The following is a 17130-nucleotide window of genomic DNA, read 5'->3' as shown; positions in this document are numbered from 1 at the left end:
GTTTGATTACAAGAACCGTCTCGACAAGAAAGACTTGGTGAGTGTTGTGTCCACATGATCAATCTTTTTTTAGTTGGCACCCACAGCATGTCCAGTTGCACATGACACATCTGTTAGTTGGCAGATACTTATTGCAACCTGTTTTTAACTTGACCAAGTCTTTTACTGTTTTTCTTAGCTACAGCTTGTATTTGTGTCTGAAATCGTTCACGCTTGCAGGTCATGCTGCCAGTGCTCGAGTGCGCAGATGTAACCGATAAGGACGGAGGGAGGCATTATTGGGTCTTCAGTGTCAACTTGAGGGACGGACGCTTCGAAGTTCTTGATTCAAGAAGGACGCTGGACAACATTGAGCTGATGAACACCGCCTCTACCATTGCAGGGGCAGTACGCCAGCTATGGAGGAAGCATTACCCAAAGTTCAGCATCGAGCACTTCCAGATTATTGGCATTGACGTACTGAAGCAGATCGGCAAGTAAGACAATAAGCATTTCATTCCTTCTCAATCATATACCATCATTTTGTAGTTTTTAAATTTTTCTACATGTGCAATCTTTAGTATTTTTAAGACACAGTACTAGTCTTCAATCTATTTTATCATTTTTATGAGTTTCTAATGGATTATCTAGCTAGTTGCAGAGTGGCGCATAAGTAGTTGCACACTGGCACGTAAGCAGTTGCACAGTGGCACATAATGAGTTGCAGTAGAACACAAGTAGTTGCATAGTAGGACATAAGCAGTTGCACAGAGTGCATTACCTTTATTTGGTTTAATTTTATGTGACAATTTTTTTGGCCATTTTTGCAGTAATGAGTGTGGGTTGTTCGCACTGCTTAACACCACCGAGTGGAATGGTAGCCAACTGCCCAACTACGACCCCAAGGAAGTACTCAACATTAGGAAGAAGCTGGCATATGATTGGGTCACCAGCGTGCACAACACTGCCCCATGGAGGAAGTTGCTGAGATACGACAAGGAGTAGGTCAGTACTATTTTTTCTTTTTTTCTGCTCCATGGAGGAAGTTGCTGGTTTGTACAATTTTATTAAGTAGATTTTGTAGTTCCACACTACTAGTAATTGCGTTTGCAACTCAATATCATCACTTTTGTTGATACATTAGGAGCACTGGATATACAATTGTTCAACAACTAAATATTTAACCAGTTGCCAACAAAGGCACAAATAGCAACTTTTTTACACAGTGCATGAACTAATTCAAGCAGCATAAATTAGATAAAGAGGAATCATAGATGCTGAATGTGTCCACTTGGTCCCAACATTGCTAAAAAAGACATCATTATTTTCCTTTTTTGTTCCAAAGTTACAAATGAGGAAACAGAATCACAGGAGCCTCTGTGGACACACACCAGTAGTGTGCTCTGTAGATTGGCACTGGCTGCATTTGTTTTTCTTCTTTGGGTGTAGCTCCAGCGCCGATTTGTACCGCCGACTCTTTGCCCTACCCTTTGTAGTAGACCTTGGAGGATCCCTGGGCACAAAATCATCAGAAGCTTGTGCAAGGGATGCAGCCTCCAACGGGGCAGTAGGACCGTCACGATCACCTGTGTAATAATCATATAAAAAGTTTAGTATTGTTGTTATTGTGCAACCAGCACTGATGTTCTGTGCAACCACACAGTACATTTTGTGCAACTAACTGGTTGTTGTGTGCAAGTTAAGTTGAAAAAAACACCTGCAGTAGCACGGCCTGTCATGGTACTTGGATTGTAGTCGCCTATGGGCAGAACATGAAAAACAAGTTAGATTTTTAGCTTGATCCTCAAACTAACACAGCGCACGCAACTAGGCAGCATGTTTTGTTCAACTGGGCACTATGATATGTGCAACTAAAGTCACTCACCCTGGTTTTTGTTTTGGAGTCGGTGAAGGTACTAACCTGGGTGATGAGCCCCCTGAGTGCTGCCTGTAGGTCCATTGGGAGTAGCACAAAGGGCACTGCTAGTTGGGCCTGGCGGGGGAGGAGGTCTTTGAGGGTTGGCATCACCTATAGGCAGAACAGGACAACCAAGTCAGTTGTGTTTATCTTTTTGATGCTTGAACTAACACAGCGTGCGCAACTAGATAGCTTGTTCGGTGCAACTGAGCACCATGATGTGTGCAACTAGAGTTACAGACCTAGTTTGATGGGGAGTTGGGGGCAGGTAATTACCTGGAAGACGAGCCCCCTGAGTGCTGCCTGTAGGGCCATTGGGAGGAGCACGCGGGGGAGGAGGTGGCGGAGGATGCCGTGTACAGCCAGGAGGGGGAGGAGGTCCTTGAGGGTTGACATCACCTATATCCAGAACTGGAAAAATAAGTTAGTTGTGTTATCTTGATGCTTGAACTAACACAGCGTGCGCAACTAGGCAGTATGTTCTGTCCAAGTGGCTACCATGGTGTGTGCAACTGGGCACAATGATGTGTGCAACTGAAGTTACACACCTAGTTAAATCAGGAGTTGGGGCAGGTAATTGCCTGGATGATGAGCCCCCTGATTGCTGCCTGGAGGTGGAGGAGGTCCTCGAGGGTTGCCATCATCTGATGGCCCCGTTGCAGCAGTCGGTTTTTTCTTTTTCTTGGACTTGTTCAGGTGGCCGATTTCGGTACGTGCTGCACGCATATGCTTGTATACAATAGCTTGTGCTGGATCAGAACCACTCGCAAACTTTGCTAGTTTTCGAAAATCGTATATCATGTTCCTCTCCCTTATCTGCTTCTTTGATTGAGGAGGCATTTCATCCGGTTGCTCATAACCAGTCCCTGGCGCACTAGGTACAGCAGTAGGTGTCCACCGTCTTAGCAGGTACCTTTCCGGTATGACATCAACACCAACATGGGTGAACACCTTGAGGATGTGGCAACAGAGGATGCCGTCCTTGTCCATTTTACAACACTCACACAAATAGGAACCCTCCTCCACCCTTGCCTGCACCAAGTAGTTTCGAGAACCATATTTTGCAACAAATTCCTGGTTCGGTTTGAGCTCAAACACATCAGCACCAACTTGGAATGCATTATAACGTCCAATCAGCTCAAACTCTTCTCTGAACTTGCGGTAAAGGTCTCTAGTATAGGTTTTGTAAGCTTGCTTCTCTATTGGGAAGTTGGACCACAACTCAATCTCAAGGTGTTCTGTCATGTAATCATTGCAGCCTTCCTTGGCAAGGATGTGGTTCTGGATTTTTTCATATTGCTTGACGAAGTTCAGCATTGAGTTGTGTGGGTTCACATATCTTTTGAGGACGGCGTTGAACCCCTCACTACGCTGTGTAGACTGGAGGAAGGGGAAGAACCTGTGTTTGAAGTAGCACGGCACCCAAGTTGACCTGTATTCGTACAACTTCTCAAAGTGCGTGTGTGTCATAGCCTCATACTTCATCATTAACCCAGCCCAATTCTGCTCAAACTCATCTATAGTGAAGCTGAAGTCAACACACTTGTTGAAATCATCAGAGAGTCCTGAATTCCGGCACAGCAACCAACCAACCTTTTCCTGAGCCTTTTTCATGATGTGCCATCGACAACAGCGGTACACGGTGGTTGGAAAGATGCTCTGTATTGACTGCCTCATCGCACCATCCTGATCGGTGATGAAGTTGTCAAGAGGTTTGCCATCCATAGCCTCTAGGAATGCTCCAAAGACCCAATCAAAGCTCGATGCCAACTCCCGCCTCACAAACACGCAACCCAGCATGAAAGATTGGCCATGTCGGTTTATTCCTATGAAGGGCGCGAACGGCACATTGTACAAGTTGGTCATGTAGGTGGTGTCAAACGATATGCAATCGTGGTACGCCTCCGCATAAGCTTTTCGAGCTAAGTCGTCCACCCAAAATATGTTGACAACTCTGTCCTCTTCATCATATTTCACCTTATAGAAGAAGTTTGGATCGGTTTTTTGTATATCCTTGAAGTGCGCAATTGTCTCAATCAGATCACCCTCCTTCGTGTCATCTCTACGGAAACTTGTACAAAGATTTGGTATTGCCTTTGGTCCGAACGGCACCATCATCTCAGATCCATAGAACTCTGCCATTACATGCATCATTCGTCCTGCATAATACAAAAACAAACAGTATATCCTTTTTTTAGTTGCACAAATGGCACATCCAGTTGCACAGTAATAGGACACATGTTGGCACAGAACATAATCATAGGAAATGGACACCTAGCTGCACCTTTTTAAAAACACTTTGCAGTTTTTGCATACAGGACATTATGTAGTTGCACAGTAAAGACAATCTAGGTGCACAAGAAGCACCAAAAGTGATATACAAAAAGCATGGGAAGTTGGACACCAGTTGCACAGTTAAGCCATTTCAGTTGCAGAGTAGTACCATAACAGTTGCACACTGGACTGCCTAGAGGGAAACTTAATTCTTCAAGGGATATAGAAAAACACCACACCTGTAGTCAAGTTGCAGTTATACAAGATGCGCAGAAACTCCTTTTCATCAGGTGAGATGCCTTGGTGGGATCTCAAGTATTTGGACAATGACGGTTTGTTCACAAGCGGATGATTGTGGTCACGAACAAAGTGCATCACCTCCCATCGCCCATCTATCAGCTTCACCAACATTTTCGCCTTGCATTCAGTTTGCTTTATTGTCTCGCGTTTGCGCTTCTTCTTCTTCTTACTAGTACCAACCTCCTCTTCAGCAAATATTGGAGGTTCTTCTTCCATCTCCTCATCACTGTTAACAGATTTTGGATCTGGAATAGGGTCCAGGACAGGAGGAGCCTCAACTCCTCCATCATCAGCTTTGGGCTTCTTGAACTTGTTGTAGCAAAACTGTTGTTTTATCAATTCATTGGTGCGGGCTGTCCGTCTAGAGGTGTTCATCTTGATAGAGAAACCCATCCGTAGTGCGTAGCTGTTGTAGTGATCCTTAGCAATTTGAAGGCTGTCAAACCTCATGCCAACATAGGGTTCCATAGGTTGAGAACCAGCCTCATCCTCTCCTTCTTCTACTTGCACAGCTCTGTCAACAGCCCCAGCTTCTAGCTCAGTCCTGGTTGGACCAGGAACATTTGCCTCGGTTCCTGTGTCATCAAGAGTATGGCTCTGTGACTGCAAAGACACCACTACAGGGGCACCACGGGCTGATGACTGGCCTGCCACATTGTCATGGCCCGTAGGGTTACCATCACGACTTGCCTGCGTGTAGTAAATAGATCGACCATTTTCTGTCCAATTTCCTTGTTGTATGCTGGGTTGCTGCTGATCCATATCACGAGGAAGCTCATTGAGATCTGGAGGCAACTCATTGAGATCAAGCATTTTTTCCTTGTTCTTGGATGCTGCCACACACTCCCTGCACATATATAAAAAGAAGAAATTGATGTCATCAGTTGGTAACCACAGAAAAAGAGTGTTTCAAACAACCTAAAAACTTAGTAAATAGGCAGTTGCACACCATTTTGTGATAATCTTAGTTCCAAAAACAACATGACCGTAGCATAATCTTTTATTATAACAATTATGATTTTTTTTTGCACAGATTTGTTATGTTAGTTACACAGTTTGCAGTAAATAACTGGCAAAAGCATGACTTCTTTTTGCTACAGAGTTTTTCTGACTTTCCCCCTTTTTTGTTTTGTTGTAATGATCTGTAGGTTTCCGTTTCGCAAGGAACTCTTTTCAGATTTTTCTGCACATAATTGGATGCTACATTTGAGAAGGAAAATCCAGGTGAAAGAAGAAAGAAGAATTGGAAGACAGATTATAGTTATATGTTTTCTAGTTCTGGTATATTTGAACATATTAATATGGTTTGCAATAGGTGTGGGACCAGAATATATGCGTGGGACAAGATTATATGTGTGAATATGTTAATATGGTTTGTGGCTTCATTAGCCATGGACAAAAGTTCTTGTGCTTTTCCTGTTGCACTACAGATTTCTGGTTTTCGCTAGAATAGACGTCTCAATTGCCAGGATGCATCTTTGCACTTGGCCAGCATACATATCCAGTTGGACATTCAATGTTTTTAGTTGGCTAGAATAGATGTCTCAGCTGGCCAGGTTGCATTTATTTCAGTTTTTGGCCAACATGCATGTTCAGTTGGACAGTTAATGCATTCAGTTGGCTAGAATAGATGTCTCAGTTCCCGAGGATACATTTTCTCAGTTTTTTGCCAACATGCATGTTTAGTTGGCCAGAAAACATGTTTTTTATTTGCACATATACTACAGTTTTCCCAAAGTGTTCACTCACAAACATGTATTGCGAAATATACATGTTTACTTGGCCAGGATACATGTTTAGTTGGCCAGGATACATGTTTTTTAGTTGGCCAGATAACACGTGGGGTACAATGCATGTTTTAGTTTTGGCTAGCATGCATGCCGAGTTGCCAGAATATAGGTTCAGTTGGCTGGGATGCATGTTCAGTTGCACATATCTATTGGGCAGTCAATTTTTTGTTCATTTTGTAAACAATATACTACAAGTTGGTAGAATGCATGTTTAGTTTTTGGCTACAATGCTTTGTTGAGTTGGCTTTAATCATGTTTTAATTGGCCAGAGAACTTGTTTTTTAGTTGGCGTGTTTAACACATCCAGGTGGTAGAAAGTTGTCTGGCATGCATCAAGTAGTTTTTGGCATGTTTAACACATCCAGCAGTAACATCAAGTAGGCTGGTGTGATGTGCCAGATTCACCTCTTTTTTGAAGCAGATTCTCCATGGATCCATGGAGAAGGGGGTTTACATATGCCTATGCAGTAGAAGAAAGGGGGAAGTGAAGAGGTCCAGAGGGGGCTTACCTGCTTGATCTTACTGCCTGGTATGACTCTGACCACCCTGCCCTTTAGATCTTGAAGCAGCTCCTTCTACTTTGGGGCTCCCATGGCGGCTGTGTGGGAGGAGGAAGAAGGGTTGGGGGCGATTTCTTTTGGATCTGCTTCTGGCGTGAAGAAGAAGAAAAAGGCAGCGTGGGAGGGGCTGAGGCGTGGGGGCGAGCGGGGGCGTGGGTGCGAGCCGGGGACAACTGGCTACGTGGGGCTCGATCGGTCTGTTTTGATGAGCCACTTCCTTTTCTGTTTCATGGGAACAAGGGTTTCTTTTTCAACCGGCCGCTCGGTTGCACACGTCCCAAAACAAAACCATTGAATCCTATGATGCCAGATCGGAGTAAGACCATTTGACCATGCAAAACGTAAGGAACTGCCAAGTTTGGAAGTTCCTCCGGCTGCCGTTAGTACATTGACTCGTTTGTCGTACACGATACAGCGCGCGTGATACGTGGCTCATTCTGCGTAAAAATAAGGTGAAGAAAGAGGAGCTCCCGGTAAGAAGCCAAGCCCCTGTCCGTCCCGAGGAGAGGTCAAACAAGATTCTCCGTGTCCTCACTTCGGTAGTAATGAATTAGTACTACCACGTACTATCACTGGCACCCTCCAGCACCACAGATTCTGTCAGCCCAGTGCCTGGCCAGTGGCCACGAGTAGTTGGTGAATTGGCATCGGCAAAACTTAACAAAATCTGGCACCGATTTTTTCAGTTAAGCCCAGACTGAGATAATAATCCACCTTTGCACGGGGGTGTCCTGTGCATCCATGCAGAACACTTGTAGCTTTTTTTCGATAAAGAGAACACTTGTAGCTACTGCATCGATTCAGCATTTGTCCTTTTGTTCTTATTTCGAAAACGATTCAGCATTTCTTCCCAAACGTTTCCGACGCAGCACCTTTGGCAGCAGTAGGTAGCCTCCCTAGTACAGTTGGCTGTATATAAAGCCCCGAGAAACAGATTCACGGGGCAAGGGAGCTCTCCTAACTCCCGTTTCCCTTCCCTACCTCGGCTCAAATCACCCACGCTGCCTCAGACTCGAGCTCGAGCCCGTCGGAGAAGCTCCTCCTCGCCCACCGTCGCTCCGATCGATCCATCGTCATGTCTCCCGTGGTCGTCGACCCATCCAGGGCCTCGGCGTGCGGTCTTTGATCCGAGCGACGCCGGCACATACGATCGACGGCGCGCCTCCCCTTCACCGCAAGTAAGACTGCTGCTCCTACCTGATCTGGTGAAGCTCAAAATGTTCTGTTCTTATTAGCCGTGAACTTGGTGCTTCTAGTCGCCGCCGATCGCCGTCGCCAGAACACCAGATGCGCTTGCTTGCTAGTTCTTGCTGATACTCCATTTCCTTGTTAATACTACATAGGAGTAAATTCACAGCCGTGTAGGATAGTACGTGTAGCTCAAATATCAATCACTTGGCAATCGCATGGTGGTAAATTCACAGCCGTGAAAACACCAGCCAGATACTAGCATGAGACATGACATATTTGACTAAGATTCCCAGCACCATGGCTGCCAAAAACTCCAAAGGGCAATGTAACTTGCCGCTATTTTCACATGCAACAAAGCGAGAGACGCACCTGCACATGCAGCTCTTAAATGCCCAGTAGGAGTACAGCAGTACAAACTGAAGTAGTATGAGTAGCTAGGCCAAGCACATTACTAGTATTATTATTTCATGCAGCCGCGCAGGGAAAAGAAAACCCAAAAAGAAAAACATATGGGCGATGTGCCTCGGCAAGTGTGATGTCCTAGGAGATCTAGCCACTGCTCTGAAACGATGGCAGGGCTGCTGCACACACCCATGCACGCAGAGGAGAGGAGTCGGGAAACCTCGGCTCGGTAGCGCTGACAGGAGCTATGCGGTGATCGACCGACGGTCTGAGCGTTAAAACTCTTCTTTTCTCGTCGTCCTCTTTCGATCTTCATCTCTAGGGAATGGTCGAGTTCATGTCTAGGGATTAGGGAATGGTTGAGTTCCTGGGTGTTTGTCTTGGAGTGCTCATGCATGCTTGCGTAGACTCGCCTATTTCCTATGCCGCCAACGCCTAGCAGAATCTTTCCGTCTCTTTCATGATGGCAATAGGCCAGCGCGTATATACACGGATATACTCTACCACCGGACCATTGAGAATTCTTGAGATGATACTTTTATAACTATGCCTTTTCTCAAAGGAAATATATACAAACAGTAGTAGTATAGATGTGTGTGCGCATTGCTTTCAGACAAACCGCACCCATAAAAATAGGATACCCTGAACTGAAGGAGCTTGCCAGGAGCAGGTGCCAAATATCCAGTCCATTGCTGAGATCACACGACTTTCGGATGGCAACAAAGCTATGAAATTTTCGGACGGCGTAGCTTTTGCCGCTTCCTTCCTAATCATGCCGCCTTTTTGGTAGATTATGCCCTAATAAATGCTAAATGGCGGAGTAATAAAATAGGAGACGTGTCCCCGTTCATGTATGTCCTACTCCCTTCGTTCCGAAGTACTTGTCGCGGGTATGGATATATCTAGATGTATTTTAGTTCTAGATACATCCATTTCTGCGACGAGTAATTTAAAACGGAGGAAGTACTATACACAGGATTGGAGGGTTTGACGATGGAGATGGTTTCTTTCTTTCAACACAGAAAGCTACTGACGGCTTCAAACTAGTTTGGAAATTAAAATTTCAGATAGGGGCCCGTGGACCAAAGCTATGCCAGTTTGTGCTACTAGTAGTGTATACTAAAACTAAATCATTGGTATTAAAACAATTCAGGTTGCTTTGCTTAACCACCGATGGAATGTACATTAAACATGGATGAAGCGTGCAAACTTGGTCGTGCCAATAATCATCTACTACCTGAATGCAATAATTCGGGGACAAGGACACAGCAGGGTTTTGCACTGCACCGTATTTAATTGTCGCCTGATGCGCACCACCACAGTGGGATTGATGGCGACCCTCATCAGTTTGGCTACACAGTACTACTGTAACACGTACTTATCACAATATCGTCTTGTAGTAATGCTTTAGGTGTACTTAGAGGTTGCTGTTACTGCTGCTTGGTTAATGATGTTTTAGGTGCTCAATCAATCATGCATGTAGAGACAAATCACAACATAGTATCAGATATTAATATTCAGATTCCTCCTGGTCCGACATGTTCCATCCAAGCCACTCAGGCACGTAGTACGGTGTACCACCTCCAGCTCAGCCTCGTCGTCCAATAATGTAACAGAGGGATGGTCTAGAGGCGAGGAAACAAAGCGTGAAAGAAGGCTAGGGCATTATTTGGAGTTGGACCCGTCTTTATCATCATCTGGTGTACTTGTCACAAACAAGGCAACCTATCCGGACCCCGTGCCTTTGAATGGCTCGTACTCGTATCGGCGCCAAGCAAGTGAACGAACGTAGCCAAAGGCCGGCAGTTACTGCGGGCCGGGCCCCCCACACGCGAAGCTGCAGGCGGGCGGGCAGGAATCGGGAAAGAGATCCATGGCGCGTACGCCGCTGATGCCTGCTACAGTTTCCGGCTGTACCCGTCCGACGTGTCTGCACAGTAGCCAGACCGGATTGCAAAGCCCCACTCCACGCACCCAACGCAGCTCACCCCGCGCAAAAGCGAAAGCCACGTCACGCCACCACAGGGAGCGTGGGGATTCTCTTCATTTTTGAAACTCGCCAGGCAGTTTTCTGTTGCTGCTTGGCTTGATCATGGGGTTTAGGGGATTTATTAACGCCATTTGTTTTTTAACATAGTACACGCACACACGTCTTACCCCCTATGAACATGTCCGCGAGACTGAGCCGGCGTATCATGTTGAATATTAACTGGTATGCCAAACTTCCGCTTTCTATTTAGGGCGGACGCATTTACTGGCATGTGTCCTTGTCCAGAGGCTTAATTTACAGCATGTGCCTGTCTACATTGCCAGTTTGCTCGCCACTGTGCAGCTCAATCGCCTTTTTATTTCGTCCCAAACACCGCTCTCGCGCAAAAACGCCCCGTTTCAATTGCCACAAGTATTACTTTTTCGTCGTGATGCCATGACCATGTCGGCCATTTCTTTCCTCGGCTCCCGTCGCCTTGCTCACCTCTCACAATGGACAGGCGGCATGAGGCGTTGACCGGTCGGAGCGGCCGGGGGCGCTGTGCTGGCTCGATGTCGCGGCGCCACGGACGGTTCAACCACGACGGCGACCAAGGCGCTCGGCCGGCCGCGGCGCCGGCGGTGGTCGACCACGCGGACTGCACGGCGCAGTCGTGCCGGTCGTGCGTGGCGGTGTCGCTGGCGGACTGCATCGCGCTGGGCTGCTGCCCGTGCGCGGTGGTGAGCCTGCTGGGGCTGGCGCTCGTCAAGGCCCCGCTCGCCGTAGGCCGCCGCTGCGTGCAGCGGCTGCGCCGGCGGCATGGGAAGCTGCAGCACAAGAAGCGCGTGCGCGACATGGACCTCGCGGGCGGCCGCCCTGGCCCTAGCGCCGCTGGCGCCAAGTGTGCGGGCGGGGGCGGCCACCGGGAGCCTGGTCCCGGCGAGGCCGCGTCAAAAGGCGAGGACGACGTGGCGACGGCGGCGTATCAGGGCGCGGCTGCGAGCGAGGAGGAAAGGGTGTGGCTGGAGATGTACCAGGTGGGGCAGTGGGGGTTCGGCCGCTTGTCCTTCTCCGTGAACCCGCCTCCGAGGGCCGGCCGCAGCGCCGACGGCGACGGCTGCGAAAGCGACGTGTGAGATGGCCAAACCGTCCGCCCGCCCGCCGATGCTTCGCCGCTTTTCCGTACGGTCTGTCCCTGTCGCTGAGGCACGGACGGCGCGCCGGCGACAAGTCAGAATTCCGTCGTGCTGGCCGGCCGGCATTCGCATTTCTCTGGCCAAAAGCCACGGGGGAGCAGAGCACCGAGAGATACTTCCATGGCGCGTTGATTTCCAGCAGATGATCCAACGCAAATTCGTTGGGGATGATGAGGAGAAGCGGCAGCATGGTGTCCTGGTCGACTGCTTGGGAGCCTCATGGTCATGCGCCCCCGAGTAGAACACCTCAATGCACAATGGTGAGCCGGGACAGGCCTTCGGCTCCTACCTTGTCGAATGTTCATTCTTGATTTCTTCTGTGTCCATGGGTTTGGGGAGCTCGATTTGTACTTATGAATTGTACATAATTTGTGCCTTCGAGGTCTCTAGATTTCTCCCTTCAGCAATCCCCTCCCTGTATATATTTCCGGGAAAAATTAACAGTTCTGGTTCGTATCACCGTGAAATGTGGTTGTTATGGCAAGGCAACATTTGACAAAATCAGTTCCATTGAAGTTTCAAAATAAAATCAGTTCCATTCCATTGACCTGCTGCTTAGGAAATGAGTGCCTGCGTGCAGTAGATTTAGTGTTCAGAGACTTGCGCTGGACTATGTTCAGAAACTTTTTTGTTTCTTTTTGAAAAGGGGAGTACCCCGGCATTATGTTCAGAGACTAGTGCTATGGCTTTAATCATGTAGGGAAACCAGGTATTACCTGTGTTTCGTCGTTTCCTCAGCTAGAGTACGAAGGTAAATGAATAATAATTTGTTTTGTATGTTCTTTTGAGAACACACAAAAGACTTGCGTATTACTCCGAATGAAGGGGTATAATGCAAGACTGGTTATCCCCAATGGAAAACATTCAATAGGGCAGTGACCCGGTAAGACGTAATTCTGTCTTATTTGAAACTTCTTTATACGGGCTTGAAACAAAAACGAGCAATAGGCCTTTTTTACAGACGTGCCAATTGATGGCCCGCAAAAAAGAAAACGTCTTTTGCTAGAAAGAATGTGTTTTCAAAGGAAGCAGTGTTTGACAACATGCTTTGCAGGGGGCGCATCCTCGGGCAATAGGTTTCAATCTTCAGTTCTCACCCTTTTTTTGAGCAAAGATAGCTTGGCTTTATTGACCTTAACAATGTGTACAGGAGTAACGATTGGATCATGAGGTGTGCCCAAGCATAGATGTCTCCATTGAGGGAGAGAAACACCAAATCTAGCTATATTTTGAGTTTCAAAATTGGAAACTCGAGGTTCAAAAGAGAAATTACATGACGTAAATACTCCAACAGTTTCTAAATCTCTATCATAATGCCGCCATAATTTCCTCCAACGGCTTGGTGAATGTGATTGACGACCTGTTTGCAGTCCGAAGCTACCTGAATATGTTGCATCCCTAGGCCGTGTGCCAATGAAAGCACTTACCTGCAAGCAAGGGACTCCAATGTGGAGGGATCTACCAGACCCTGGATGACTAGTAAAGAAGAACCCAACCAGGAGCCATCTCGATCACAACATATGGCAGCAGCAGTGCCCACATTGTGATAAAATGAAACACCCGCGTCCACATTTATCTTAACATGTCCTCCCGCTCGTGGAATTCATCGCCCCCTAACTTGAGCTGGTGGAGCGCATGATATCACATGTGTCTCAGGGGGCACGTTGAGCTGATCTAACTCAAAGATGAACTTTGTGACATAGGTGTAGCATACAGACTATGATCAATCCCCTCGTGTATAAGTTTCCTTCGTGCATACCAAAGTGCCCGTAGAGTGAAAGACATTCGAATTCTCGCTAACTCATCAGATTTAAAATCATGGAGAAAAACCAGCTTCTCACTAACGGTTCCGTCATGGCGATCATATGTTACAATAGGTCATAGTCTACCAATGCCCAAACGCGGCCATAGTGCATTCTAGTAGGTTGTGTCTCCAAGAATCATGCGCTCCACATACAAAGCACTCGTCATGGTGTGACATTTTTCTCTGCTTTCGGACGTCCTCAGTTGGGAGTGTTTCTTTGCTAACCTCCAAAGGAAAACTTTAATTTTCGCTGGCACCACAACATGCCAAAGTGTAGACTTGGGTTTTTCATTTTCAGTATTATTTGATGAACCAGCCCGCTCTTCCAGCCACTCTTCTCGCCGCTTCTTAATGGCAAAAAACCAAGCGAACGAAAAAAATCCCATTCTTTTCAAAGTTCCATGACCAGAAGTCGTCCAGAGCCCGCGTGCAAATAGGAATTTGAAGAATAGCAGTTGCATCAAAAGGTAGAAATAACTGTTCAATTAACTGTGAACTCCATCTTGCATTTTTCCTTGATCCAATAGTTTCGACACCAACTGTGGCGGCTAAGAATTAAAGATACGATGTGCCATGTATTCTCTCTTCTTGGGAGCCAATTCATGTTCAATATCTGCATACTAGAGCCCATTCTGATCTGCCTAATTAGGCCTATTTTCAAAGTGTCAGGCCCCTCCAACACCGATCACTAAATTTGAGAAAATTTGAGAAACATGGCTACCAAGTTCAGCAGAGAGAAAGTCAGTGTTGGGGTAATACACCACTTTTAATATCCTAGCACTCAACGAATCTGGGTTTTGTAACATTCTCCATGCTTGCCTAGCCAAGAGAGCTAAATTGAGAATTTTAGAGTCTCGAAAACCCAAGCCTCCCATATATTTCGACATACTCACTGTATCCCAAGAAACCCAGTATGGTTTTGAAGGAAATATGCCCTAGAGGCAATAATAAAGTAGTCATATATATTTCCTTATATCATGATAAATGTTTATTATTCATGCTAGAATTGTATTAACCAAAAACTTAGTACATGTGTGAATACATAGACAAACAGAGTATCCCTAGTAAGCCTCTACTTGACTAGCTCGTTAATCAAAGATGGTTAAGTTTCCTGACCATAGACATGTGTTGTCATTTGATGAACGGGATCACATCATTAGAAAATGATGTGATGGACAAGATCCATCCATTAGCTTAGCATAATGATCGTTTAGTTTTATTGCTATTGCTTTCTTCATGACTTATAGATGTTCCTCTGACTATGAGATTATGCAACTCCCGAATACCGAAGGAACAACTTGTGTGCTATCAAACGTCACAACGTAACTGGGTGATTATAAAGATGCTTTACAGGTGTCTCCGATGGTGTTTGTTGAGTTGGCATAGATCGAGATTAGGATTTGTCACTCCGTGTATCGGAGAGGTATCTCTGGGCCCTCTCGGTAATGCTCATCACTATAAGCCTTGCAAGCAATGTGACTAATGAGTTAGTTGCGGGATGATACATTACGGAACGAGTAAAGAGACTTGCTAGTAACGAGATTGAACTAGGTATGATGATACCGATGATCGAATCTCGGGCAAGTAACATACCGATGACAAAGGGAACAATGTATGTTTTTATGCGGTTTGACCGATAAAGATCTTCATAGAATATGTAGGAGCCAATATGAGCATCCAGGTTCCGCTATTGGTTATTGAGCGAAGATGTGTCTCGGTCATGTCTACATAGTTCTCGAACCCGTAGGGTCCGCACACTTAATGTTCGATGACGATTTGTATTATGAGTTATGTGATTTGATGACCGAAGTTTGTTTGAAGTCCTGGATGAGATCATGGACATGACGAGGAGTCTCGAAATGGTCGAGACGTAAATATTGATATATTGGACGATGTTATTCGAACACTGGATGAGTTCCGAGAGGTATCGGGTAACTATCGGAGTGCCGGAGGGTTATCGGAACCCCCCGGGGAAACTAATGGGCTTTCATGGGCCTTAGTGGGAAGAGAAGGGCCACAAGGGGCTGCCCCCCTTGGAAGTCCGAATTGGACTAGGGGAAGGGGCAGCGCCCCCCTTTCCTTCCCTCCCCCCTCTCCCTTCCTCCTCCCCCCTTCCACCAAGTGGAATCCTACTAGGACTTGGAGTCCTAGTAGGACTCCTCTCCTTGGCGCGCCCTACAGGGGCCGGCCGGCCTCCCCCTCTCCTCCTTTATATACGGGGGCAGGGGGCACCCTAGAACACACAAGATCAATTGTCTTAGCAGTGTGCGGTGCCCTCCTCCACAGTTACACACCTCGGTCATATCGTCGTAGTGCATAGGCGAAGCCCTGCGCCGGTAACTTCAGTCAACACGCCGTCGTGCTAATGAAACTCTCCCTCTTCCTCAACTGGATCAAGAGATCAAGGGACGTCATCGAGCTGAACGTGTACTGAACACAGAGGTGCCGTACGTTCGGTGCTAGGATTGGTTGAATCGCGAAGACATTCGACTACATCAGCCGCGTTACTAAACGCTTTCGCTGTCGGTCTACGAGGGTATGTGGACACACTCTCTCCTCTCGTTGCTATGCATATCCTAGATAGATCTTGCGTGATCGTAGGAATTTTTTTAAAATATTGCGTTCCCCAATAGTGGTATCAGAGCCAGGTCTATGCGTAGATGTTATATGCACGAGTTGAACACAATGAGTTGTGGGCGATAATAGTCATACTGCTTACAAGCAACATCTTACTTTGATTCAACGGTATTATTGGATGAAGCGACCCAGATCGACATTACATGACCACATTCATGAGACTGGTTCTACCGATGTGCTTTGCACACAGGTGGCTGGCGGGTGTCTGTTTCTCCAACTTTAGCTGAATCGAGTTTGACTACGCCCGATCCTTGTTGAATTTTAAAACAACACACTTGATGAAAAATCGCTGTGGTTTTGATGCGTAGGTAAGAACGGTTCTTGCTAGAAACCCGTAGCAGCCACGTAAAACTTGCAACAACAAAGTAGAGGTCGTCTAACTTGTTTTTGCAGGGCATGTTGTGATGTGATATGGTCAAGACGTGATGAGATATAAATTGTTGTATGAGATGATCATGTTTTGTAAAAGTTATCGGCAACCGGCAGGAGCCTTATGGTTGTCGCTTTATTGTATGAAATGCAATCACCATGTAATTGCTTTATTTTATCACTATACGACAGCGATAGTTATAGAAGCAATAGTTGGTGAGACGACAACGACACTATGATGGAGATCAAGGTGTCAAGCCGTTGATGATGGAGATCATGACAGTGCTTTGGAAATGGAGATCAAAGGCACAAGATGATGATGGCCATATCATGTTACATATTTTTATTGCATATGATGTTTATATTTTATGCATCTTATTTTTCTTAGTACAACGGTAGTATTATAAGATGATCCCTCACTAAATATCAGCGTATAAGCGTTCTCCCTGAGTATGCACCGTTGCTACAGTTTGTCGTGCCGAGACACCACGTGATGATCGGGTGTGATAAGCTCTACGTTCACTGATGTCTACTACACAAATTTATTCTTGTAGACACGTGTTGGGGCCTCCAAGCACTGAGTTTTGTAGGACAGTAGCAATTTTCCCTCAAATGGATGACCTAAGGTTTATCAATCTGTGAGAGGTGTAGGATGAAGATGGTCTCTCTCAAACAACCCGATAACCAAATACAAGCAATCTCTTGTGTCCCCAACACACCCAATACAATGGCAAATTGTAT

At 46.3% G+C, this 17130-nt stretch overlaps 2 pseudogenes; one reads left to right on the top strand and one right to left on the bottom strand.

Annotated features, from left to right (window-relative positions):
* Positions 1-1344: 1344 nt before the first annotated feature.
* Positions 1345-6699, bottom strand: LOC119272418 (annotated as a pseudogene).
* Positions 6700-6852: 153 nt separating this feature from the next.
* LOC119272417 lies at positions 6853-11986 on the top strand (annotated as a pseudogene).
* Positions 11987-17130: the final 5144 nt, after the last annotated feature.

Source organism: Triticum dicoccoides, chromosome 3A (genome assembly GCF_002162155.2).
Source record: "Triticum dicoccoides isolate Atlit2015 ecotype Zavitan chromosome 3A, WEW_v2.0, whole genome shotgun sequence".
Taxonomy (NCBI): Eukaryota; Viridiplantae; Streptophyta; class Magnoliopsida; order Poales; family Poaceae; genus Triticum; species Triticum dicoccoides.
This window is presented reverse-complemented; position numbering and strand designations above follow the sequence as displayed.